The sequence below is a fragment of the Choloepus didactylus genome, chromosome 9 (genome assembly GCF_015220235.1).
Source record: "Choloepus didactylus isolate mChoDid1 chromosome 9, mChoDid1.pri, whole genome shotgun sequence".
Taxonomy (NCBI): domain Eukaryota; kingdom Metazoa; phylum Chordata; class Mammalia; order Pilosa; family Megalonychidae; genus Choloepus; species Choloepus didactylus.
The window spans coordinates 71,766,683-71,794,660 of NC_051315.1; the positions used below are offsets into that span (position 1 = coordinate 71,766,683).

General features: G+C 39.4%; 1 long non-coding RNA gene across 2 annotated transcripts; it reads right to left on the minus strand.

Moving 5' to 3' along the window:
- Positions 1–27,752, minus strand: LOC119544417. 2 transcript variants are annotated; one of them, XR_005218833.1, is made up of 3 exons: positions 27,640–27,752; positions 25,264–25,443; positions 1–164 (listed from the first exon to the last, which is right to left on the minus strand). It is a non-coding gene; the product is annotated as an uncharacterized LOC119544417 (long non-coding RNA). The 2 variants fall into 2 exon arrangements; XR_005218832.1 differs by lacking the exon at positions 1–164 and adding an exon at positions 23,611–23,728.
- Between the last annotated feature and the right edge of the window lie 226 nt (positions 27,753–27,978).

Genomic DNA, 27,978 nt, shown 5'->3' on the forward strand with positions numbered 1-27,978 from the left:
GTATTTACACAGCCATGTAGGGCTCCTGAGGCAGGACTGTGTGGAGGCAGAAGCAGGCTGTTGTCAACCAGAACCTGTTATCTTGCTTTGTCTCTGAGCTAGATTCGGCTCTAATCTGTTGATTGTGGCATGGCTCATGTTTCATTTGAAGGGGTTGCTTTTTCCTGAGAGGGAGAGATAAACCTTTTTCATGAAAAAGTTATTAATCTTGGGTTTTTTTCGTTACATTTTGCAATTTTCTTTGACTCTTTGTACAAAGGAATTTTACTCTCGTTTCAATTAAATACATACAAGGAAAAAAAGAAATTGCTTCTAACTCTACGACTCCTAAAAGATGAGTATCTACTTAACTCACCAATTTTGCTTCTTTCAAATAAACATAGTCAGAACTTTATCTTAGCTCTTTGGAGAAAAGCCACAAATAAATCCATTAAATCTTGAAGTTCCTTACCACATTTATTTTATTCCAGGGTTTGCAAAGGAGCTTTAAATATTTCTGATGGTCTGATTGTTCTCCACTTACAAATCAAAACCCAAGAAAAAGTTATAGTATATTTATTCTGGGGGGAAAAGCCGGAAACCCAAATAAGAAAGTTGTAGTTACATAAGTACATGTCAAATTTGATCATTTCAAAATAGAGGCTAACAACTGATACACAGCAATTTCTGAAGTCTAATGAACATATATGCTGTTTAAAATGGCAGTGATTCTAGTAATCTGTTTCTAATTTTGGCTTTCTACATAGCCAGGAACATATTAGTGTGGTTTAACTGAATATGGGGGAAGGAAATAGAAGCAGATTAGGGCCACACTTAATTTGCTAAATACTGACCCAAGTGTTTTCCACTTAGCCTGAATATAAGAAGTATTGATTTTAAAAGGGATGATTTAAAAATAAAAGGCACTGTGAGATCCTCCTCAGGCCTGGGGCGTTTGGATGCATGCAGATATAAGAGAACAGTCACCACAGGTCACAGGTGAAGATATGTTTACTGTGGGTGTGCCATGAAATGACTGTCACTTATGATTCTTGGCAGACTAGGGGCCATGCCTTGGATTTGCTGCACTGGTATGCTCTGTCATTTTACGGTCATCCCTGCAATGGAGAACGAAGACTTTTTTGAGAGGCTGAAACAAAACAGCACATCAGTTGTGAGTTTCAGAGATAGAGAGTGAAGCATGCAGCATTCTGGCACAATGAGACAGCTCAAATGACTTTTACAGAGTAGTGATGACAATAACTTAGATTTCATACCTTGGTAATTCCACTATTCTATTTTAAGTCACATTTTTACTCTGTATAACTCTGGACTTACAATGTTTTACATTTTCAGAGAGATGTATGAAGTGAAAAATTCAGGGCTCCCTCTATTCCCAGAGCTGATAATATGACTCTGAAGAAAAGATAATTTATAACGACCCTGAGAACAGCCTGGAGGTCAGTCGAAGAAGGTTAATTTAATATGATCTACCAGTCGTAGCATATCCAATCCCTCCTGAAATGATTTTTGTTTCCAGTCTGTAAAGCCCTGCAGGGGAATCTGTTGCATAAGTTTACAATGTTATCCCTCCTTTAGTTTTATTAAGACCATTTCCTTCAGGCACCAAGGAAGAGTCACTAATTCTCAAATTCCAGGATAGAGTGAACATGCCTATTTTCAATCTGATGGAAATTTATTCTTGCAGAGACTTCAATAATCTCACCTTTAATTTCATATTTTTTTGTTCTAAATGGCTCTCCTGGAAGCCCCCTACTCCAGCGAGAAAAAATTAACTCTCTTTGGGCCCCTCTCTAGCACCGCATCAACACAGACCACCAATGGCACCGAGAGAGGTATCATCAGCCAAATCAGTTCAATGCATGCAAAACACAAAATGCATATAACTTAGCTAGTGCCAGAAAATTTACAGGTATTGCTACTTAGAAGGGGGTGCTGCCAGTAGAAAGGGAGGGAAATGAAAGGTAAAAACAGGGGGAGGAGAAAGAAGAAAGTTGGATGGGAGAAGTGCCAGAAAACAGACACGGAGAGTGTGGCACACAGGATCATGTGTGTGTGGTAGAGGAAAAAAAAGGCACAGAAAGTCAAAAAAACAAGAAGAGTGGGGAGATGGAGGACCAAGTTATGTCAAGAACTGTGAATGACAGAAGAGAAAACGCATAGAGACACATTGTCAGTCATTCTTCTCCCAAGGCCTGAGTGTGTTTCCTGGAGTCCTATTTGCTGCCTCATCTCAGCCGAGTGTGCAAACATATCCATCTTCAGGATGTGTCATGAGTCCCCCAGATGAAGAGAACTGCAGCCCCATCCTGGCAGCCTCTTGCTCTGAGCTCATGCTGGAGTTTTAACATCCTAATGAAATCAGTGGATGTCCTGACCCTTCCCCATTAGAGTATGCGCAATCATTTAGAAGTCATTAGAGAATATTAAAAAGCAGAGTGTCATCTCTAACAAGGGCCCCTGTATAACAGGGTCAATTGAGCTCCATACTTGCAGGCCTAGATCATTGAATACCTCCTTTTTATAACATCCCTAATGTCATCATCTAAGAACAATGGAAAATTCCACTCCATTCTTCATTGTCCCTTTCCTCACTCCGCACTTCATGAAGCCAACCAGGCATAGAACTCCCATTGAATTCAGGGAGGCTTAAAGCTTGGAGAATTCTAAAGGGTGCAGAGTAAATTTAAGAGCTGCCCACTAAGCCAAAAGAGTTTGTGTCATATTTGGAAGTATCTGCCATATTCTCTTGTTCTCAAACCTGTGCCCAGCACTTATTCAGTGGAAAAGTCCTATTGGTGTTTTAAATTCATGATGATAACAATATGCTTGGTCTTTCCAAGTCCCAGGGTAAAAAACAGAGGTAATTTTAAAATACCCCAAAGTTTTGTCCTTAGCAATTTACATTAATATGGTATTATGCTAATGTTGAACTTTTTGATTCTGAGCCTTTCATGGTAACTCTGTTGCTAGATAAAACAAAATGTTCAAAATAATAGGTATGAGAACATTGCCTTTTAGTGAAATCTTAGCCTAAAATAGATAGATACTAAGTTGTATTTCGACTTTTTGTGTGCCTAGCAGCTGCTGAAATCACTAAATAACTCTACATCTTATTAGTTTTATTTTTGCTTATATTTAAAGCACTTTCTACATGCCGCTGTGCTGAGTCCTTTTGAAGGATGATCTCTCTTTAGTCCCCACACCAGTGCTATAAGGTGGGAAGCATATTTTCTGTATTTTGCAGAGGCAGGAATTAAAGCTTATATGTCACAGTTAGGATGGACTGGGGGTGAGATTTGAACTATCAGTCTGTCTCCAAAGTCTACATTATTACTCACTCCATGAAGTGAACTTTCCATTTCAGGGCCCTGGTTTAGACATCTCGTTAAATCTCTCAGGCCAACAGAGCACCCGGCCTCTAGCCAAGATGTGGGAACCTTGTACCATGCAGCTAATAGATGGGCCAGGAATGCCAGAGGATGTAGGAGGCAATATATTAGGATAGAATGAACAAGTCTATTTTCAATCTGATGAAAATTTATTATTGCAGAGACTTCAATGATCTCACCTTTAATTTCACATTTTTTATCCTGGTACAGGGTTATCACCTTTCCTAGTATACCTCATCACAAAATTAGAACCAGATTAGTAAAAAAATTTTAGCACTTGAACCCAAAGGGCTGCCTAGTACCAGTTTCTCCCTAGAGAAGAGCAGCTGAAAAGCAGCTGGAGTAGGTTTTTCTTGGGTCTGAAAAGCAATGTGATGTAGGGTCAAGGACACTGGATGTTAATCTCCACTAAGTAGATTTGTCAGGTCACTTTTCCTCTCTGAACCCAAATCTGTCTGTTCATCTGTAGTACCAAGGGGCTCATTCATCCGTTCACACATTCATTCATATGTTCAACATAGATTGTTTAAATAATTATTATGAATGAAGCTAGATGTTGGGCATATCAAGACTATAGGAGATAGTAATTCCCATGTAGATGCTTATAGGTTAGTAGGGGGAAAATGCACTGGGTGGCGAGTGCAGTGAAGGAAGAATACAGAGTATGCTCTGGCCACACCTAGACTAGGTGTGGGTGGGGTGTTCAGGGAAATGTTCCTGGATGAGATGCGTGAGAACAAACATGAGTCCTGGAAGGAGGAGGAAAAGTTATCCAGATAAAGAAGGGTGGGAAGGAATGGGTGGGAAGAGAGGGAAAAGGATATCTCGGGTGGAGGAACAATGTGCACAGCCTAGGGATAAGAAAGAGACCATGGTGTACCCCAGAACTGCAGGGTGTCACTATGCTGTAACTTTGTGGGTGTGCAGGCTCTGAGTGCACATGTGGGTGCACATGGGAGGGCAGGTGAAGGAGGAAGGGTGGAGTGATCAAGCAGGAGGGGAAGAGAAAGAGAAGTGGAGAAAGACGAAACTGCAGAACTAATCAGGGACCAGTTGGTGAAGAGCTTTGACTACCACAAATACCCTGACCCAACAGCAGCAGGGAACTGTGAAAGAGTTTTAAGCAAGGGGGTAGCATAATTAGATCTGTATTTTTTAAAGGGCCTTCAGGAGAAAGTGTGGAGAATAATTTGTGAAAAGCAAATCCAAAGGCAAGCAAGTTGGATGGGAGGCTTTTGTATGGATCTAGGCCAGTGGCTCTAGAGCTTGAGTGAACAATAGAAGCACCTGAAGGTCTTGTTAAACCCCAGATTGCAAGCTCCAGCCCCAATTTCTGAATTGGTAGAGCTAGAGCACAGCCTGAGATGGTACATTTCTAACAAGTTCCCAAGGGGTGCTGAAACTGCTGATCCAGGGACCACACTTTGAGAGCCACTCTTTGAGGCACTATTGATTGCTCATTGTAAAGTCCTGGGATTATATCTTGTTAAAAATTTTTTCTTTCATGGAAATAACATTTTATGAAAAAAAAATTATTCTATCCAAAAGCATTTTTCATAAGAGATATGGGCCTATTGATAAATTGGATTCATAATCATTATTCTAGATCATTTTTATTTGTTTCAATTCTGTTTCTTCTATTTTCCCAAGTTGAACTTTCTTTGTTACACTATAGAAAAATTTCATGGTACATCCAGTAATTTGCAGCAAGATTAAAAAGCTAACATGCCACTGCAGTTGACTAAATCCTTTGTCTGACTGAAATACAATAGACCAATTGAAGGCTGTAATATTAAGGCTCAGATTTTTAAAATGAAACCTCATGGGGGGTGGGGGGAGCCTTAACTTTTATTTGGGTTAAAAAACCCACTCCTCTTATTTTGAGACCAGAAAAAAAAGAGAGGTTATAACTGCAAACTGCATGCAAACCTGTCAACCACAAATTCCTTTACTTATCAAGTATCTGTGAAAGAACAGTTTATTAAAGAAAAACAATGTCTCTTCAGAAAAAAAAAAAAGGAACTCTGTTACTTTAGAACAAGGCCTGAATGTCCCTATAATTGAAACAAAAAAGTTCTGTGTTAAATTTTTGCATCTAAAGGACAGTGCACTTGTAAAGCCATTGGGCTGCTCCTGCTTAGTGGTGAGCAATTCATACTGTAGCATTATTTTAGCTACACACTGAATCCCTTAGTATTGAAACATGTTATCATAAAAAAAAAATGTCATCTAAAGAAACAATTAAATTGAAATACTTTTTCACTAAGACCATCTCTTAGGTGTTAGCAAACCTCTAGTGATTCTTCATGGATTCCTTTCCCTTTAGCAGTGCAATTCTTCAGCAATTCTTTTACCTCTTGGTATCAAATATCTTCTTCAGAAAGCCTCGCCTCATTATGCTAGTCCCGAGTGCCCCAGTTGTAGTTTATTAAATGCAAGGGTGCCTCTATATTACTGAAAAATGTTAACCACCTGCATCTTAATAGAAGGTTAAATGCAGCCAGAATAACCCATGTAAAGACTAATGAAGCAGCTTCTATCAATTCAGGCATTCACTCTTTGCTAAGTAACTCTGTTTGTGAACTAACAATGGGTTTCACTAAAAAGGATTACAGCATCCAAAGCAGTGGGCCATAATTATAATTACAGGTGTGGCACAGACTGCAGGAGCAGATGAGCTCATAAGAAACAAAGATTCGCTCTGCTGGATCGTCTATCTTCACCATAGAACAAAGAGCAGCAGCATAAGTAAGTGAGTTACCATGTAAACAAATTGAGCAATCACTAATTTACAACAGAATGTGTGTTCCTCAGCCAATATTTCTCTGTTATGGTGAACCCCTCTCCACGCCTTTTCCAGGGAGAGGTGAGTTTTGCTTCTCTGCACTCTCCTGACCTCCATTTGGTGGGCAGGGGCTGATTGGGTAACAGTAAAGAAGCTTCGCTCCCCTCATCTTTCACCACCTCTCCCTACCCACCGCAGTCTAATTTGCAACTATCACAAGACAAGGACACAGACAATGACCTTGAATGAGAATGTGAAGACCCCAGTTTTTCTTTAGGACTTGGATGCTGAAGTGATACGTACTGATTTTATTTTTCTTTAGGAAAACCCTCTTTGGTTTGAGAGTGAGTTAAGTTGGATTGGGGACTAATTGGAGCACCACGCTTTACTTCTTGACTTCCAGATTTGTATAAAGGCAATTCACAGGGCTCGGAGCCAAGTCCCCGTTGGCAAAGCGAATCAGACTAGTACTGCAATTACGGAAATGATCAAGAAAGCAAAAACGAAGAGTTGCAACAAAAGCTCTGTTTGCCCACATTTAGGTAGGGCGATTGTACCCCCTTTCCTTATATTCTGTTTGGCTTTTCCCTCAAAAACTGGTCTACTCCGAGTGGATGATGGTGGACAGTGTGTTGAGTTTCCACCAAAGCTTGGGTTTCAGTGTAGCCCTTCACAAGGAGATCATGAAATGGATTAGAAACTTTTTTCAAGTTATCAAGCCTTTAATCTGCTACTTACAAGCTAAAATAAGGCAGGGTTGAAAACAAAACTATAAAGGAAATTTTCAAAGAATGACATTTAAAGTAAGATTCTTGATCTCTTTGTAACCATTTTTATTGTTGTATGTGAATCAAAAGCTTAAATCAAAACCACTCCTTCATGTTAGAAATTTGGCTTTGGATAGGGTACTTCTAACCCAAGGGTGGCAGCTGGTGGTGGGGAGGGGTGTCAGTTGTTACAGTAATGCATAGCTTAAAAAGACGCTGGGCAGCTCTTCCTTAGGAATCTGTAGGGGGGAAAAATCCTTGAAAATATGCATTGAAATAGATACTCGTTATCTTATTTCTATGCCTTTAATGACTAAAATCGCATGCCACATACTACTTTGCAGGCTTTGGTTTGGAAACTGGGGACTTGGAGCGCGGAGGAGAAAGTTCAGTGTGTACCAAGTGTGGCTGATCAAAAGGGGATGGCAGCAGGCACGACCCTCACATTGTACCGAAAAGAATCGCAGCATTATCCCCTCAAGCGAGAGAACAGAGGACGAGTGACTGGGCCAAGCCCCTTGAAAGCTATTAAAGGTTAGAGTCATTGGCAGGCAAGCTCCTTTCAATAATAACCTCTGTTGTTCCCAGGACTAGTCGCCAGGCTTTCTACTTACAGACTCTTCCTTGCCACACAGACCAGGGACTGAGACTGCCGCGCTCAGCCTGGAAACCCGCCCAAAGCCAAGGGCTGACGTGAGTTCCGCGTGACGCGGCGACAGGGGCCACCCCTGCCAGGCTGTGTCGCGACTCCTGGGAAGCGCGAGGCACCTGGGGTCACGTTTCCCAGCCTCCGCGTGGGAGGAGAGGAAAGAGGCAGGCCCGGGCACTTGGAAAGCGTTTTCCTCCCTAGCTGTTACCTGATTCCAAGTTGCTGTGTAAAGGGGGAGTCCTGCGGAATAGCAGCAGGCGCACGGGTCCTGGGCGCACCGAGAAAAAGCCCGGGTGTTGTGGGGAGCCAGGGGCTCTGCAGAGGTTCCACATGCAGAGAGCAGACAAGCCTGGTTTGTGTGTCTCACTCATAATGGCAGACACATCAGGTCCCGTGGCAGGCTGTGCAGGAAATCAGATAAAGAGTCTGGCGTTCAGATGTGGCAGCAAACGGTCCATCAAAATATTCTACGGGCGACGGTCGAGGGCTGGGATTTTAGCCCAGGAGATATCAATTGGAAATTAACTGTAATTAACAGTGTTTCTGAAAGGGTTATAATAACATTGTCCTGTGGAAAGTATATATAAAAGTGAAGTATCGGGAAGGTAAGGGTTGCCCTTAATTTAATCATTAGCACTAAAGGCTGGTGGTTTCATACTCTGTTTCTTTTGAAGGGCTTTATTGACAGTTCAACAACGAAAGGCTTGTGTAGGTGAGAATCATGTTATTTTTCCAGAAGGGTGCACTCTCACAAGAGTGAATTTGGTAACAGCTACTTCAGAGTCTAAGGCTCCATGTTTTCATGATCTCTAGATAAGCATACACTGCAGTCAAGCGTCAGGGTTGAGGGCTGGGAGGGGTTTCATACGTGGCTTTTAACTCCCCTCCTGCTTCGGCGAGTCCCTGAGACCAGATCTGTACATTTTAATGACCAGATTAATCTCTGGTCATTTTAAATCTAAGTTTTCCTTCTGCATCTTTGTACTCCATTTCACTGGCCTCATTGCCTTTCACAATCAACGTGAGAATTAGAGAGCTTTGCTGCAGACCTTACTGAACACTGTACTTCTGAACAACATATCCTGGCTGAAATAACTGAGTGCTTACTATGTGCTGGTTTAAACACAGCACCACAAACATGAAATGAAATCACCCTCAATACTGCCTTTAATTACTGTTGATGGTTAACGTGCAAGGCATTTAATTCTCTTATTTCTCACAATAACAACTCCATGAGGTTAGGTGCTATTATTATTATCCCACTTTAGAAATGAGAAAATAGGGGCAAGAAGAGACATTAAGTAACTCACCTAAGACCATACATAGAGCTCATGGGTGGAGGCATTAAGATGTGAACCTAGCCACATCTGTGTATGTGAGTGATGATTTAAGAGGATTTTTCCCCTTCCAAAAGTTTCAGAGGGTGATAACTTTGTTAACATTCTCCTCAAACTCTGTGCCTTCTCCCTTCTGTGCCCCTCCTCCCAGAAAGAGCATGGATTTACCAGGCAGTGATATTTTAAACCAGAGTTAGTTTTACTCTTCTGACGCCATCACACCTGTGTAAATTATTTGGCTGCACTTTTTAGTTTGACACAAAAAATGCTATAATTATACCATTTATATACCCATGTTGTCTACGAGACTGGATCTGCTACCTAAGGAAGCAAACTACATGTGACATTGAACTTCCAAAGGAAGCAACTATACCACCCTTGCAGAATGAGTCACAGCTTAATGGGAGGGGCAGGGATGGAGGTGCTTGTAAATTGCTTTCAGTAATCACCTAATTCCTCTCTTCTGATGTTTGCAACAAAGTTGGGCCCACCCAGAAGGAGGAAGAGCTAAGATCTCTTAGAATGGGTCTTAGGCTTCATGTCTATCATGACCCCTTTTCAATTGGTTGTCTAGTTGATCTCTAAGCTGCATAGCAGAGGGAGGGGATATAAATATCCCTATTTAGGGGATGAGATAACTAAGGACTAGTAGAATTAAATAACTATCCTCAGTTCTATGAAGAGATAAAACCCAGAATATGTCATTATCCATACTCTGAAGCTTCTCTTCTATCAATAGTTTCTAGGCAGCAACCTAAAAATATCTATCCATGTTTCTGAAACCACTAGATTTTCTTACCACTCTAGGTATAGTAGTTTTTGGGTGCAAAACCAAAGTCTCTTGGTTTTAAAGGGACAATTAAAAGATTGTTGCAGGCATCCTATTTCTTCAAGGTGTTAAAGCCTCCCGTGTACTCAGAATTATTTTGTACAAATATTAAATACTTAGAGGGTTGAGGGGAGCCATTGAAAGTCTTGGTTTTTATTATCATAGCTCCTTCCCCTTTTCAAAGTGGAAAATATAGTAGTATTTTCTCAAATAATAAAGAAGTCCTTTTAAAAAATCTGCTTCAGCATTGTGTCTGTGCTGGTCTTTAATAGCAGGCATAGTTGGTTGATGGCAAGAAGCCTTTAGGCACATACTTAACAAGGCCTTTAGGCTTTCACTCTTGCCTAATCCCACAGGATCTGTCATGTTTTATTGGTTTCTCATTGGTTAGTCATTGTATGGTTTGGCACTGTAGTGAAATTTCACATTTTTAGGAACAATAGAGTGAACAAAGATCATGTTTTTCTTTCTGTTATGTGCTATTCATTTTGCTCTGAGTGCTTTAAAAAAATACCTGCATATGCAGCCACTTATATACTCTTTCCTATACTAGCTCAGTCTTTTGATCCTAACTTGGATTTGAGGACCTTGGGTGGGAAGTATCACTGAACTGCTGGGGGAATAAGGATGGGCAAGTAGCTTGGAGAAGAGAAGGGAAAGGACAGTCATTAGAGTGGGTATAGATAACTGATTAGAATGGATTAGCAAGTCTTTAACATGCTCTGTGTATGTGTGAGAGCCACATGGCCTATTAGTTCTTTGGCACGTTGGCTGTATGCAGTGTACATTGGTACAGACAATGCATTAGCACACCTTAGCCCCTTAATGAATGTTAGGAATCATTCCTAACACACAACACACACACACACACAATCACACACACACACACACACACACACACACACGTATATATAAAGGATTCTTTTCCAGCTTGTCCAATGAAGGTTTGTTTTTTTCTCCACTCCTAAGAAAGGACCATCAAGAAAACTTCTCAGTTTTCTCTTACCTTCCCAAAGAAATGTTCTCAGAATTATGGTCCTTTGTTTTCTAGGTCTCTCAGACTTTAGGCAAGAACACTTCAAAAATATTTTAAATCAGCACCTACTATGTACCAGTGTTTAATTAGACTCCAGAATCACAGAGAAAAATGTCCCCTGACTTCCAAAAAACATCTAAGAAGTGAAAAGATAGTTTGTTTTAATATTACAGATCATATTTAAAGTTTATGCTGAAGTGTTTACAAATTTTAGATTTTACTCTTGTTATCTTAGACATATTTTATAGCTTTCTGGAAAAAGGGTAAATGAGTTCTGAGGAATTTCAGAGCTCCTGCTTCTTATTTTTGTCAATAAACAACTATAGTTTTTGTATGTAATTATATTTTCTTAGTCAGATATTATTTATTAATTAGTATTTCCTGGGCTATGAACAAAAATGAATGTGGTTTATTGTGAAACTCAGTGTTTTACTTCCTGCGGTTCTTAACAAAGTAGCTCCAGTTCTAAACATACAAAGCTGCAGAGTCCCCCCAGAGTTTGGAAACGGCAAACTTTTTAAAGCCTCAGGAATGAGAAAGCTTTTGGAACCGTTTACATGTGTCTGATATTTCATTGAGCTATCCTGGATCTCAGCCTTCCCTTGCAAGATATCAGATGGCTCAGAAACCCAAGAAAGATGTAGTAGCCACCTCAACTCAGTTGTACTTACTAGAGTCTAGGAAGCATCTCAAACATTTCTCAGCAGGTTTAACCTGGAGGCTTTTCTTAGTTGCTTTTGAGGGTTCTGAGTAAAGAGATCTTGCCAATTCATACATAAATCATAATTTCTTGAAATCCATAGCTAATTTCAAGCTATAATAGGGTGCCTGAATGGTAGTTAAGGAAGCTTTTGGGGGGAAGTTTTAGGAAGGAGACTGGGATGCATGGTAAAATTCCATATCCTAACTGGATAGAAGTTTAGACAGGTGAGGAAGCAACAAGATTAGTTGTTGATATCTATAGGTAACCATTTAGTGTGGGTCTTCACTAAGTCTAAATTCATCTTTACCACTCTGACTAGGATCATTAATCTTTACATCTATCTTTCAAAAACAAAGGAGAGATCTAAGTACTGCCACTTATTTCTAGAAAACTCCAGGAAAATATAACACACTGAGCCTTACATTATCAGTTCCCTTCAGTCTGAAGCCTGCATTCTGATTTGTCACTAAATTTTTCTTAGATTGATTTCTGTATCCACATCTGAGTATCATTGGATTTTTAAAAGTTTATAGTTATCTCACCTTTTCCCCAAAAGAATTTTGGGAAATTATACAAATATATATAATATATATATATGTGTTATACAAATATATCATATATATTGCTTCAAGGCTTATGTTGTAAATGCGAGAAGTCCAAAAGGTTTATTTTTAAGTAGTTATGCAAAGCATGTGAAATGACCTGAAGTAGCAGATAGGAAGCAAGAAAAAATTTTACTTCTTGTGCTGATTTTGTCCTGGTGTTAGCATCATAGTCATAATCAAAGGGAGTCTGACATGTGAAACTGGGTAGAGCAACTGGGCTAGCCAGAGTCAGTACAACACACCCAGGAGTGTTGTCAGAAGGCTCTTGATTTCACCACCACTGGGTGTTCACAGAGGAGGGAATGACACTAAAAGGTTTGTAACCAAGCAGTAATTGTTGGATGTCGTGGAAACAAAGATAATTAAGTAATTGCTTCCATGCCACCACTTACAGATACTGTGACCTCTCACTTGAAAATAATAACCCTTTAACTGGACCAAGCCCATACTTTATAACATATGACTTTATAGGGTTCTGCAGTGGTTAGCATTTATGATTGCAGTTTGGATGAGTTTCAAAGGAGTACTGCCAACTTGGCATGTCTTAGAGTCTGATCAGCCAACCTGGACCCCTTCAGAAGGTGATTATCCAGTCTGAATTTTTCAGGGCCTTGTCTTCCCCACCTATTTCCTTAGCCATTATGTTGCTTGCATTCTTGGCTTATTAGTGGTGCCAGCAGAAATGTTGGCTGAAAAAGTCAGGAAAAGCACAATCAGTCCAAATTGAAGGTCACTAAGCATATAGATGAAAGATTTGGTGGGGAAGGAATCATGGATTTAAATGAATTTTGAGAAGGCTTTCAGTTGTTATAATCCATAATGTATTTATCTGATTTGTCAAAGAAAATGGAACTTTCTGTATCTGTCTCAACCTACATAGGTGCTGAAGTGAATCCCAATAAATACACAAAAACTCTTCCACCTCCCTGATTTTCCTACAGTACTGTCTCTGATTTACACTTCTCCAAAGCAGAGTTTCTCCACTTGTTTCCTTCCCATTCACTCCTCATCCCTCTAGGTTCTGACTTCCTTCTGCCTTCTTCTGATACTGAGCTCTCACCAGGGTCACCAATGCCTTTCTAATTGCTAAATCCAATGGATGCTTTCAGACCTTATCTTGCTGGACCTCTGCTGCATTCAATGCCACTGATCATTCTTTACTTTTTTGAAGCTCTCTTTTCTTTTAACATACATGAAATGATATCCTTCTAGCTTTTCTTGTATCAATATGACCATTCTTTTCATGGCTCCACTTCTTCCAGGATAAAGCTTGCTAAACTCCTGGGTTTTATGCTTCCTGTACTGCTCTACCCTCTCTAGATACTTCACCTGAGTAAAATTATCCACATTGACCAAACCAATGCCTATTTACAAATGACTGCTACATACATGTCCAGTCTCAACCGTCCTTCTAGTTTTAGATTTCTGTGTCCAGTTTCCTGCTTGTAATCATCACCTAGATAGCTCAATTGACCTCTCAAAGAATTGCCCATGTTGAATTTTCATCTTTTCTCTTTCATTGGCTCTTTTTAGAGTATTCTCTTTTCTTTTTGTGAACTCACCAAATTCCCAATTACCCAAATACTAAATCCAAAAGTTCAGTCTACATCCTTTATCCTATCAGTTGTCTGGACTGGCTAGCTTTACCTCCAAATTCTTCTTCAATAGATCCATTTTCTCCAATCCTACTACCATGGCCTTAGTTCTGGGTCTTTACCATCTCTTACTTGGACTAATGTGACACTTTGCCCCTCCTAGCATTTCCCCTCAACTCTCTCCTCTGCATATAATACTATCTGAAGGATCTAACTAAAATGCAAATTTGACCCACATCACTCCTTTGCAGTAACTCTCTTCAGCAGCTCTTCATCATCTATACTGTCCTATAGGCCCTATAGGATAGCATTTAAGATCCTTAATATGGAAAACAAGATCCTCCACAAATTGCATTCTACTGTTCTTCCTCATCACTCTACCTTACTCTAAGCTTCTATACTGACTTGCTTATATTCCCTGTACATGCTGTTTCTTAACCTCTAAGCCTTTGTTCTCGTGGTCTCATGCTCTGGAATGGCATTTCCTCCCTTCTCTACCAATAGCTACCTCCTACTCATTCTTTAGGACTCAGATCTGATGTTAGTTTCAACTGCCAGGAATCTTTCTCCAGTACCTCCCAAGCAAGATTATGAACTCTTCCTTAGTGATGCTGTACCACTACATGCACAAAAGCCACCCTGATTTACCACATTAAAAAATTATAAATTTTTAATGTCTGTCTCCACAACTAAAACTATAGATTCTAAAGACAGACTGTTTCATAATGTCTTCCATGGTGTCTTGCACATAATAGCCACTCAGCAAATGTTGGTTGACTGTATAATGGTCAAGTGTTGATTGGATATTGAAGTGTGACCTTACCTGAGACTCTTCAGTACCAGTATCTCTTGATTTATAATAGCTAGATCTTTCAGATTTTTGTGAATTCTTCCCAAGTGCCATCTATTTAAGATGCCTTAGCAATTGCTGTTCTCTTAAAGAAAGTTTATAATAATAATTCCTTGTAAGTTTTAACTCTTCCTTCTCACATAACTAGGTCCTTGAAGGCCTGTAAGTTATACAGTTATAAAAAGTTGTATTTTGTTTGCCAACACCCTGAAAGCCCCTGTGAAAAAGGAAAGCAAGCTCAACACACCTCTAACTCATTGGCATGCCAAGTTCCTTCTGGGATGATAAGTTGCCAAGCACCAAAGCACTTTAACTCGTCATCCCCAGTGAATGAGAGGAAGAGGTGGTGTGGAAAGAACATCCTGTTTTGCAGAACCTCAGTAACTAAAGTGTTGTCATCTCATGTTATTTTTTTTCTCATCAGTGCATCTGTTTAATCTTATAGTGCCCCTGATACCACATGGTTGGCTTAGGACACTAAAATCCAGCTGATGCAAAGAAGCTGGGCATAAGAAAAGCAGGGCAGTTTAACTGAATTCCCTGTTTCACAGTCTTAAGATAAAGCAATAGCACACAAAACAGCCCTGGGTGCCACAAGCTCCATCTTCTGGTTCCTAGAGATCTTTGAATGTTTGTGATGCCAATCCAGATGACCTTGCACTAGACCTCAGATCTGAACCATGGTATTACCAGAGGCAATTTATTTCTATCATAGAAAACTAGTTCGAGAAAATCAATTAGCGCAGTAATAACAATACTAATAACAATACTGGTGTTCTCCAAAAAGAGAAAAGTACCAGCTATTGGAGTGCCTGCTATGTGTCAAGCATGTGGTAGTTGCTTTACACTTGTTCCCTTGCTTAATCTACATTTTAACAGTCTGAAATGTTTTAATCTATGGAAACAAGGCTCAGAGGGAGGCGTAATTTGTTTGAGATTATACAGCTGGAAAGTACCTAAACTTAGATGAAAACATGTCAGTTTTTGTCTCAGCTTAAGTACTCTAAAATCCCATGTTCTTTTCATTAAAATATAGCTTGTTAATTTGATGTCTACAGTCTTTTTAGACATAAACTATATGTTGAAAGCATTAGATGTATCATTTCAAATTCTTAAGTGAAGGATACATTTATTACTGTCATAGTTGCAATTGCAAAGACATGACAAATGCCATTAATAGCTAGATCATAACATCTATTATTTATTTTAAGATAAAAGGAAGAGCAGTAAGCATTTTTATTCGCAAGGAAGGATGAGAGCTCTTGCTTTGATAGGTCACATAACCTGTTTGAGTTAGTCAGTCCCTTTATGACAGCTTAGCAAGTTGATAGTGCTTATCTGTGAGGCTCTTCAGTTGAATTTGATTCTGATCTACGAAATGAAAGGATTGGAGGAGTGCTAACTTCACAATGCCTGCTTGCTCATGAAACATTATTTTATCAAACACATGAGTAAAAATTCATTAAAGAAAAGATGAAGTTGGTCTTTAACACCATTTGAAAATACTGACTATTTCAAAGTATACTTCAGAAACTCACTCAGAGGAAGAAAGTCTTGTATTAGGAAACAAATATTGCTAATTAGGCACTCTAACTTGAAAGTTCCAAATTCTTAAAATCTTCCTAATAAGAGAGACACACACTCTTAATAAAAAATTGAATCTTTTTTTTTTCTTTTCTAATGAGGGTATAGCTGATCATACTTTGTTTGAGAAAATATTTTGGATTTGTCATCTCATTTTAATAAAAATATCGAGCTAAATCCCTTCTTTGTTTTCTCAAGTTCATCTAGTATGTATAAGATTCTCTTCTAAAATGTCAGCTTAAAATGTAGCTAATTGTGCTTTCTGAATATTAACATTTTTAGAAAATTGTTAAAGAAGATGAGCAATGAGCTAATGTGTTCCCCCTTATTTTGAAAAATAAAACAGATGTTCTTTATTAGGGGGTTCCATACCATATAGTCTTAACATCCTAGAAGTGTATCCAGATTATATTTTAGGTTGCAAAGAAAATATCATATCAGCATAATACTTAGATCCAATCAATTAGGCAGATAAAATTTTATGGGATAAAGAATAACAAGTTGTATAGTTCAAGTACAACTTTTGAGTTCCCTTAAATCTAGCTGTGCTATATAAAAAGACAAAGGAGGCAGTGAGAGCTTAGCTGGGTTTCAAACCCATAAAGCTGGCCTTCAGCAGCATGAGTCACTCAGGGATAAAGGCATTCAGTGATTTACTTGAATCCATTTGGTGCCAGCCTGGAAAGGACTTGGGAAATTAGCAGTGTCCTCAGTCTTTTGAAGGCATGGCTGAAGAAAGGCTGATTCATGAAGAGGAGAAACCCCTTTCATTTGACAGTGAATTTCCTCCTAGCTCAAATGCACATGACATTACTAATAACAAAGCAAAATGCTGAGAGCCTTTTTGGAAGTTGTGTGCCTTTAAGAACAGGCTACCATTTTTTGAGCAGGTAATTACAGGGTGACCTGGGTAATTTTGAGTCTACAAATGGACATATTTGAAAAATTGTCCCTTCTTTTATATATATATATATATATATATATATATATATATATATATATATATATAATAAATTATATAAATTAGGAGTTCATTAATTTCCCAAGGAGCTGTGCTTTGTGATGCACTCGACAGTTTCCATGTTTACCATGTGAATGATTTCTTGGCCTGGTTAGAATGTATGATTCAAGTATGTGCAGATTCTTTGTGGAGCTTTGGGATAATGAAGTATGCTTACAATGAGAAAGAATATTCTCTTCAAAGATGTTGACAGTCTGGCTATAATTTGACCCTAAGCATAACTGAGAAATTGTGCCATGCTAAGTTAACAACAGACTCATCACCATGATGCAAATGGGCTTTTTGTCTCCTCCCCTATGGCAGAACTCCCTCTTCTGAAAGCTCAGAATGCTCATGAGAATGGCAATCCGTAATTCAGGCAGGCACTTAACAAGGTTTACCTCACCAGTGGAGGAATGACTTAGAATGTATACTGGGGCCTCCCAGAGATGGAACGAAAGAAACAGGAAATGACTTCTTATTGCCAAGAAATTGTTAATCCCAGATTTCAGCAAAGACCAGAAGGTTATCAATCATTTAGTCTCAGCAATAGCTGCAGCCAGGCCTGATGGGTTCCATGGCTTCTTTGACTAGTTTCGTATTCAGAACCACCAACCAGGTGTTGATGTCTGCTCTGCCCTCCAAGTTAATGCCATGCTGAAAGTTAAGCCTGCTTCACTGTATCTTTAAGACAGCTTTTTCCTCCTGCCTTCTGGTTACCAACCTTCACAATAACCTGTGCAGCATTGTTATTTCTTCTCTACAATGGCCCCTGTCGCAGGAGTTGATTTGCAGGGAGTGTGATTCCATTTCTGGCCTTGGTTTCCTTCTCACAGGAAGTTTCTCACTGTTGAATTGGCATGGTTTCCCGATACATGGATTGGAGGCAAACTTATTTTACAATCTGGTTTCAGCTAGTGTGCTCACACCATTCCTAGTTTAATCATAACCTTTTTTGTTGTTGTTGCTCTTAGCATGATTTGCAAATTACTTCCCAGAGCTGCCCTTACTAAATGTCTGTGACCTTATTGTCAAGAAAAACTTGACAAGCAGAAGCTGCTGCCTGGGGGCTGGAATGTCCCACTTCCTGTTCTTTCTCTGTAAGCCGAAACATTCTATCCAAACAAAAACTGAACTCCTTGCACATGTGACCCATGGTTAGCTTTAAACGAAACCCTCCAAAGATGAAAAAGTTTACACATTAACTCTTGGTTCCACTCCATCTACTTACAGTGCCTAAAGACCACAAAGAGGGCCTTTTAAAAAGAACCAAAATAAACAAATGGATGGCTCAAGCTGAGGACTAAGGAAAACAAGCAAACAGCAGCCACGTATAACATCAGGTTAATTGCTGTCGAGCTCTGACAAACCAGTATGGAACTAAGACAATGGAGTAACACTGTTTAAGTAAATGACCTTATAGCCTTGCTAGGATACTACTCAATCCAGGGCAGATTTTAATGTAAAGGAAATCAGTCCTTTGGCCCCAACCAAGAGTACTTATGTGCAGAAGGGGCAGAAGGATCCTATGTCTTCACCACAATAATGCCACTACTGCAGAATGGGCCCTCTGTTATCAAAGCCTGGGACACTTCTCAATGTTTCCTCTGTATCCATGGTTCCAGTTTTCCTATCAATGATTTACTTAAGATATAATGTGGTCCCTACCAGAAGGGGCACACAGCCAGATATTAAACTGAAGGCTTGCTTTCATTTATTTTCCTCTGGAGGTGAATTAACAGTAAGTCATAACATGAATGGGGGCAGGTAGTTACCTGCCAATCACTGAAGTTGACTCCCTTAAAAGGACCTGAATTTTCCAAGGGGAAGTGCTAGCCAGGAGAGGGAAGAAGTTGGAGAAAGAGAAGGTGTTGGCAATATTCCTCTTCCCCTGATGTCAACATTCCCGTAAGCATTAGGGGACCCCTGGATACACAATCAGGAGAGAATGGGAGTCTGGGATGAGGAATAGAAAGGACTTTGCAACTGGAGGGTTTGAGCTGTTGCACACTGAGGCACATTAGTTGCACACTGAGGTGATTGACTAACTGAGGGGTCTCCAGGATGTGGAACTTTTAGTGCTTAAACTAGGAAAGTTCTGGGCAAACAAGGATAAGTTGGTCACCCTGTCACACCCCAAACCATATAGGGGAAGCACCTCATTTTGGGTATATGAAATGAAACTTTAATTTGAATTCTGCTAATTTTGAACTTGTTTCAAATTATTATGCAAAAATATAAGCACAAAATCAACTTAGAAAATATTCAAGTTTTCTGCAAGCATTTATTTATGAATTGTTATGGATGTGTCAACTTAACATTATCCTTATGCTGTTCCATAGAGTGAGGTTCAAGGTTTTTAATTGGGTAGTGCCTTTAGAATAATATAATGATTGTAACTAGGATTTGTGTAGTATTATGTAACTTAGAAAAAAAAATTACATGCATTTTCTCATTTAATCTTTACACCAGTCATGGGAATGTAGAGGTTACTTTCATTCACATTTTGGGGATGTAGAAAGTCAGGTTTAAAGAAGTTAAATGACTAGCAAAAGGTCACACAGCTCATAAACAGCAGAACTCAGGTCTGATTGGTTCCAAAGATGTACTTTAAAACTCTTAAGCTATATAAAAGGCAAAGGGAATAGCAAATTTAAAGGCCCTGAAGTTGATTAGAGGGAGGAACAAAGAGATTAGTAGGAGAAAAAGCTAGAGAGGTGGGGTCCAGAAGGTGGCATGACATGAGGGCATTGTTAAAAAGTGTGGACTGTACAAAAAATAGAGAATGGAATGATACCAAAATAGGGGAATAAAATGATCAAACTTGCATTCAGAAGAGATTATGCTGTTGCTTTGTGAAAGATTTATCTGGGTAGGCTAGGGGAAGCTATTGAGATGTTGAGGCAAGCAAAGATGGTGGCTTAGAATAAGGTTGTGAAAGTAAAGGTAGAAAGATATGGATGGATTTAAGAGATATTTGGAAGGCAGAACCAGTGGTCATAGCTAGATGTGGGTAGTAAGGAGGGGGTATGTCAAATGTCTTAGTTTGCCAAGTCTGCTGTGACAAATACCACATAATGGTTGGCTTACACAACAGGAATTTATTGCCTCGTGATTTTCCTAAAAGTCCAAAATTATGGTGTCGGCAAGGCCATGCTTTCTCCACGGTCTGTAGTGTGCTGGCGGTGGCCATCCCCCATCACATGGTGCTCTCTCTTTCTGATGTCTTCTGACTTCTGGCTTCTTCTGACTGACTGTGCCTGAATTCCCTCTGCCTTATAAGTACTCCAGTCATATCAATGAAGGCCCACCTTGATTCATCTGGGCCTCATCTAAATAGGATCTTTGAAAATCCTATTCACAAATGGACTCACACTCACAAGAACACAGACTAAGACTTGAACATGTTTTTATGGGGGTCATGATTCAATCCCGAACCCCAAGGATGACCTCTGACAGACCGTTTCCGGAGGTCCAGCAGAGCAGTCATCAGGAGGCTGATCTTTCAAAGACATTACAACCCCACTGGGTAACATATCAACTGTAAATGTGGCCTACTTCTGCTGAAGTAGCAGCACCCATGAGAGGAAATTGAAACATCAAAATGCCTTCCTTACTAGTCAGGCTGGCCTCTGAACACGGCTTCTGGGCAGTCAGCTGAAAGTTAGCACTTAGATCCAGTTAAAATCTTGAAACCTCTTGTTTCACAAGGCATGGTGCTATTTACTGGGAATATATTGTTTCTTTCATTATCAGAATTTAAAAATCCTTTCATGTACCCAACAATAAGTTATAAAGTTTGGAAGAAAGCAAAACAAACAAAAAAGAAAATCAAACCCAACACTGGGAAGAAAAAACACTGCTGAAAAGTGAAAGAGTTTTGCCATTTTCCTCTGAAAACCTTTACTGCTTTGGTCAGTGGAAGTAAATTAATAAGTGACTATGTCTCTGAATATAATTTTTTAGATATAGAGTTTGTTTATCTTTACTGTCTGTAAATAAATGTTGAACAAATGTTCAAATAACATGAGTTTGTCATTGTGTTTTGGCCTAATCCTGTTTGCTGGATTCTAACAGGAACAATAGGGAGTAGGTGGTGTACTTTTCAAGAGGAAATGCTGGTAGAGAGGAGTTTTGGGTGAAGAAATGAGTTCAGACTTGGACATGTTGAGTTTCAGTTGTCTGAAACTAACTGTAGATGTTGAACTGTCAATTGGAGGTATCGTTTGTGTTCTATAACTTGGGTTTGAGCTGGGTATGTATGTTGGGAGCTGTCAGAGTGTAAAAGGCATGTGAACCATGCAAGTGGGTGAGATTGTCTAGGAAGTGAGCATTAGGAAAAGAGAAAAGGGGGAGCACTTCAAACAGTTTCCCAAGGAGTTCCATCATTTAAAAAGGAGCAGAAGAGGATGAGACGCTAAAGAACACTGGGAGGCAACTATTAGAGAAGGCAGGGAAAGCCAGGAGAGAGCAACCATGGGAGGAGTCTACTTCAGGAAGCAGGGGGTGGCCAATGTTCAATGCTGAGCAGACGTGAAGGAAGATACATGATTTTGGAATCCACAACCCGGTATTGAGTGTGGTATTGGCATTTGTAACACAACTGCCATTGGTGACCCCAGCAGTTTAGGTCTGAGTGGGCTTCAGACTGAAGCAGGTTGAGAAGTATATACATGAAATATTTGAATATATATTTTAAAAAGGAGAAAGTGATTGGGGAATGAAATTGAGACAGCAAGTTTTGAGAAGTTTGGCTGTGAAAGAAAGTAGGATGAGGGAGTGCTCTGTGTGTGTGTTTATGTGTGTGTTTAGATGAAAAGGATTTAAACATGTTTAAATGCTGTTGAAAGGGAAGGTTGAGGGAGAGCATTGTTTGAAGGGGGTGAGTTTGAGGATACAGGGAGAAGAGAGAAGAGATGATCAATAGTGCAAAGCTCCACAGAAGGAGTTCAGGGATCGACACATGAACACAGGGCACTTAGAGGTGGCTGGCCTTAGACAGGAGGAGGGACATTTCCTCCACTGGGACAGCAGAGAAGGTAAAGACAGCGGGGTGGGGGAAGCTGTGGATGGCTGGGTTATAGGTTTTGTGGTGGGAGGCTCAGACTAGAATTATCATCTAAAATATCTGTTTTCCTAAAAAATTAAAGGCCATGTCTTAATTTTTTCTAGTGCATACTCTATACTACTTTATACTGAGATCCTCTTCTCTGCCCACAATGAATTCAAATAAGTAATATTTTAGGATAGTGGTTTCCCTAAAACTTCGGGTCCCTTAACGCTGTATTTGGCTAATAAAGAACTGTGTTGTTCTTAGAAAACAAAATGTCTTTCAATTACTTTTGATTAACAATATCTTCAGAAAATGGTACACATATCCATAGAAATATAATGTTTCACTACTTTCCTGAGAGAGATAAATTATAATATTTTCAAAAGGCAAAAAGAGGAACGGAGGTGTATTCATGACCAAAATTGCCTTAGTTTCCTAATTGAGTCAACCAAACTTTTAAAAATGTAAGTGATCTTATACTAGTATAACTGCTGTTTTGTGATTATTCCCAAAGTAAACTGGGTATAAACATTGGGATATAGGGCAGTTCATACAATTATACACAGTGTAGAACAAACAGATAGATTTGTAGATAAATTATTAGGTAGATGGTGAAAACTACTTAACATCTATTCCATAGTCTCTGTTACCAGGTGCCTTATAAGCTGATTATAGTACCTGGCTATTGATTTAACCTTTGAGTTTTCCGGCAACTGCGATGTAAGAATTCTATTATCATTCCAGAGCAGCACTGCATAATAAAACAGATACCATGCTGAAAATGTGTATAGTCTTGGGCGTATACTTTCTGTTTTGATAAGCTGTTTTATTTCTGAACTTAATCTTTTTAGCTCATTATTAAATTCCTTGTGGCACATTATCCCCTAGGAATGGCAAGAAGTATAGAGCACTGAATCTCCTGTTTTATTTGACACAGCAATTATTGGCTGATAACGATGTGGTAGAAATAGCAGCATGCTGGGGAATCTAGACTGAGCTACTAATGAAGTTAATTCACCATTTTAATCTAATACACTTGTTTTGTTGATGTATGAGTTGCCCTTGTGTTCTATAGTTAATAGCCATTCTTTTGCTTTGGAGGTAGAGGAATGGGCATTACACAGTGAAGTTAAGTAAATTTTGCCACTTGCTTTATAAATCACAGCAGGTACCAAAATTTATTTCAATAACATATTCATAGAGCAACTATATGGTTATTAATGTAACAGTAATGGAGTAAAGGTTTTGTTTTAAAGCCCAAACACTGTTCATTTAAAATATTCTAGACTCCATCAGTCTTCTGAAGATAATGTAACATTACTTTTCATTTACCTTTTGAAAATTGATGCTGTAACTGTATAGAGATTTTTTCAGTTTCTGGATTTTTAGTTGTGGACTTAATCAAAAAATTTTAAATGTCATTTGGAGAGTATTTGATTTCCTTGTTGAGATAAGGAAGTTAAAAAAATGGTGATCCAGAGAACATTATAAATTTAACTTATCAGGTTTGGCAAATTGGGTTCTTACAGGTCCCTAAAAATGCCTGTGGAAACAAACAAACAGGATGGAATAAGAGTTCAGAGAAAACATTAGTAATAGCTCATGATTTTCTTTCTTTACAAAAAAACAACAACAAAAAAAAAACCCTAATTTTGTGCTTTCTAAAGACCCACAAGAAATGCGGCCTCATAGTATTGAGAACTCCTAGTGTCCAGATTGTGGTCTCCAAATACCACTACCCCCTAAAAAAGAACTGGAATTCTATCCAGGTCTGGGACAGGAAATACATGATCTCTGGGCCATCTTATTGTTCCACAAAGCAAGGAAGCTCTCAAAGATTAAAGGGGTGACTTCAGAAGGACACAGGAGTCAAGATAGGAGGCTTCCCTGGGCCAAATAAGACACAATTTAGACATCAAAAAGAGTACTAAATGCAAATGAGTGAAACACAACAAATATAATAAAACATTATTTTATAAAAATAAAAGAAAAAGGGAGAAAGAAAACCAAGTAACAATGAAAACCACATTCTAAATTTAACTTATCATTGTACACTGTCAGAAGTATTCAGAGCACTCACTCCTTAGTCTGGAAACTGGCAATTAAAAGGAAAGAATAAGACATTCATTTTCTGTTTCCTCTGTAAGCTGTATTTCAAGGTATTCAAATACCCTAGCTGATGAGGGACATTAAAATATAAAACAATGATGAGAGAACAAGGGTTTAGGGTACATACAATGGTGCAAGACCTTCAGCAAGACACTGAACATAACAAAGCTTTCGTTTCCCTGCCCATAAAATGAGAGTGTCAGACTAGATGTCCCTTCTAGTGTCTTTTCTGGCTCTTACATTCCTAGGAAAACCACACTTTATGGGTCAGAGAATAAAAAACTATGAACAATTATTTACTTCTGGAAAAAGCCATACACAGTAAATTACTGTATTATAAAATGTGGGCAGATCATAGCATAATGAAAAGGACATAGAATGAATCAGACTGGAGCTCAAATCCTAGCTTCAATAAACTGTTTATTGACCTTAAGCCGTTTACTTACCATTTTCTACTCGGTTTGTTCACCTCTAAATGAGAAGCAATAGTTCCTCCTTGAAAGGGCTATGATAACAAACAACAAAATAGATGTCCAGAGCTTAGCATTGTGCCAGGACACATTAGTGCTCAATAAAGGTTAATTATCATTCTTGTTTTTGTCACATCAGAAAAGATTGCTATGGCATCTAGTTCAATTTAGGTGTTCAATAGGTGGTGCCTATTCTTGACTTCTTTTCAAATTTAAGTAAAATATGAGAAGAGGCAAAGAGTTTTTGGATGTCAGTAATCTCATACTGGGGTTATGAGCTAATGATGTTAACTCAAGTAGAAATCCATTGTGGATAGAATTCAGAAATACACCAAGGTGGAAAATGAGGCAAAGAGAATCAAATGGAAATCAAAACACCTCCAACAAACAGGAAGCAAACTGACTCTACAGCAAAAATAAGACAGGAGGGAAAGCCTGTTGAAGAAAATCAATGAAGTGAGAATTTTTCCCTGCATCAAGGCACAAGCAGATGCCATACCGGTTCTTATGTAGAGGCTTGCCCAGAACTTCCTTGGCCTTCCTTCCTCTGACTGCTTTTCTCAGTATATTTTGTCACAGAAGAGCACTGGACTTGTCATCAGACTGCTCACTCTGCTGTGTAGTAGAAATGTGGCCATAGACGTGTCTCTTAGCCACTTGGAAGTCTGCTTTCTCCTCTCTGGGAAAAATATAGTAAATAAAGAATTATGCAATGTGAACTGTTCCTCTGCAATCCATATTTCAAAGGATATGTCATTTTATATCCAAATTATAATTTTAGAGTAGTAGCCTCTTTGTTTGGAATAAGCCTCTCTCAGAGTGTCACCCCAGCTATTTCTGAAAGTTCCTCAGGACTCTTGTGATCTCTGGCAGAGCCTTTCAGGGTTTTTCCTGTCTGACCATCTCTTTGTTCCATTCCACTGTTCATTGTGCTGTTGCTCACACTTCTGAGGTAGCCACTCGGGAGAATTCTCCTCTCCAGGCATTTCTGTTCTTAGAACTGGGCAACGGGGTCTGCTCTGACCTGCCTCCAAATCACATTCCATGGGGTGAGGAATCCATGAGGTCTACTCGCCCCCTTCTAGACCTTTCCCCAGGTACCCAGGACTCTAGAATCTTCTGTTCAAAGTGCTTGCAGACCTCTTCCTTGTGCCATTCATCCCAAGGATGGGGCATGCCAGTGTGCATACCCCAAGGAGCAGTGTGCAGCTAAGGGTGGCTGTTTTCAGGGGTGTGTCCACACATAGATGAGCAAGCCTCCTCTTTACATGGGACAGAATCAGGGTGGGAAGCAAAAGGGGTGTCTGTAGGCAGAGGACACAGGAGAAGGCAGAGAGTTCAAAATTTGAACTGACCTTCCAGGTCATAATGAAGATTTGTCAAGGTAGGAGCATGGAATATATTCTAGACAATTAAGTAGCTTGATTTATAATGTATAACTATTTGGGCATGGGTGTACAGCCCTCCTTTGTATACCTGCCCAGGCCTGCAGATGTTGCTGGATGGGCCTGTCTGTGGTGCAGTGATCACCACTGGACCTCCTATTCAACTCCAGGGAGGGCTCTGCTCTTCCTAATTCCCCTTGGCATAAGTGACACCAGCCTGTGACTTTAATAAGACTTCATTGCAGACTTAGGAAAAACAGAAGTCTAACAGAGTAACCAACCACAATTACCAGTGGTAATGACTGTAAGGAACTGCAGATCTGACTGCAGGGTCCCTGACTAGCTCCTACAGTTTCTGGTATTGTGGATCCAGCTCAATCCCACAAAATGGGAATGTCCAAGCACCTTTACACTCAAGTCTAGGCCCAATTATTCATTATTGTTCTTGTTTTAAACCAAGTCATGCTTGTTTTACCAATGCCAGGAGGATGGAGAGTGATAGTATCTGTTTCCTTCAGATGAGAACCCACCTACCCGTCACTCCGCCATTTGCATATGATTTGACCCCACTGATCTGGAACAGATAATCACAATCATTCCCCCAATTTCTCAAAATTTGGATTGCTCTGTTGTAAGTGGCACATGCTTGGGCTACTAATAACACAATTCAGGAAGCAGAGCACCAAATCCAGGTCAATTCTTATCCCAGCCTCACCTTCAGCAAGAGCTGTCTGGAGGATGAGACTTGCAGGTTTCTTCTGCCATAGCCTGACTTCAGTTCCCCTGTACCCCATGGGTTTCAAAAGACAAAAATGACACAAATCTTCCAAGAACAAAGTATTCTTGATCATACAGCAATCTAAATGAAGACTGCAGGGAAAGGAATTTGCTAACTCTCCAGGGCAAAGCCTTGCTAATTCTTCCAATTATAGAATTAAAGAGAGCTAAACATATCAGTTTGAAGCAACAGCACTTGAATTAAAGTTTTACAGACCAAAACTTACTAAAAATAGGGATCTCTGTCTATATCTATATCTGCATGATTTAAAAGGCCATATCTTAACTGCACATTTTAAAAGGCTTTAAAAGTACTTACTTCTAAAATTTCTTAAAAGGCAGAATGAATCTTTCAAATAACTGAATAATTATTAATTCTGCCAAAAAAAATAAAAATAAAAAGTCAGTTCTCCCAGAACAAAATGAGGTATAAACCACTTGCTATCCCTCCTTGCTTGGCACCTTTCAGTCTTCAAAATTATTAGAATCAAATCTCTGCCTGTGTTCTGCTATTACTAGAAGTGAATAATATATCCCCTATCTACCTCCAGGACTACTGTGAAGATTGAAAGAAAAAGAGGAGGCAAAGGTAACACAGTAGCACGACTTAGCGTTGCTAAGCTGTTAGCTGCTTCACACCCTGTACCCCGTGGGTTTCAAAAGCTGATTGCAAACCATAAAGTGATAATCCAAAGGTCTGGCAATTCTCTTACCTTTGCCATCATCCTGAGGCTAGCTCTTCTAGCAAACATATTTGGATTCAATAACTTTTGTTGAGTGTCTTCTAAATTCAATCAGTATGATAGGCATTGAAACTCAAACTTCATTTCCTTGGCTCAAAGCAACACTTTCAATTCAACTGCTCAGCTGGGCCGAAACCCACTCTAGAAAACCTGTAAGTGCCCTGCTCTTGTTCTTCTCCATTTTCCTTCTTCCTCAGTTGACATGACTAAGGAGAAATAAAGTTAGGACCTCCCTTCATCTAACAAATGAGTCATTTTGTTTTGTTTTATTTGCACAGACAGTATATGTAAGATCCAGCTATAATGGTA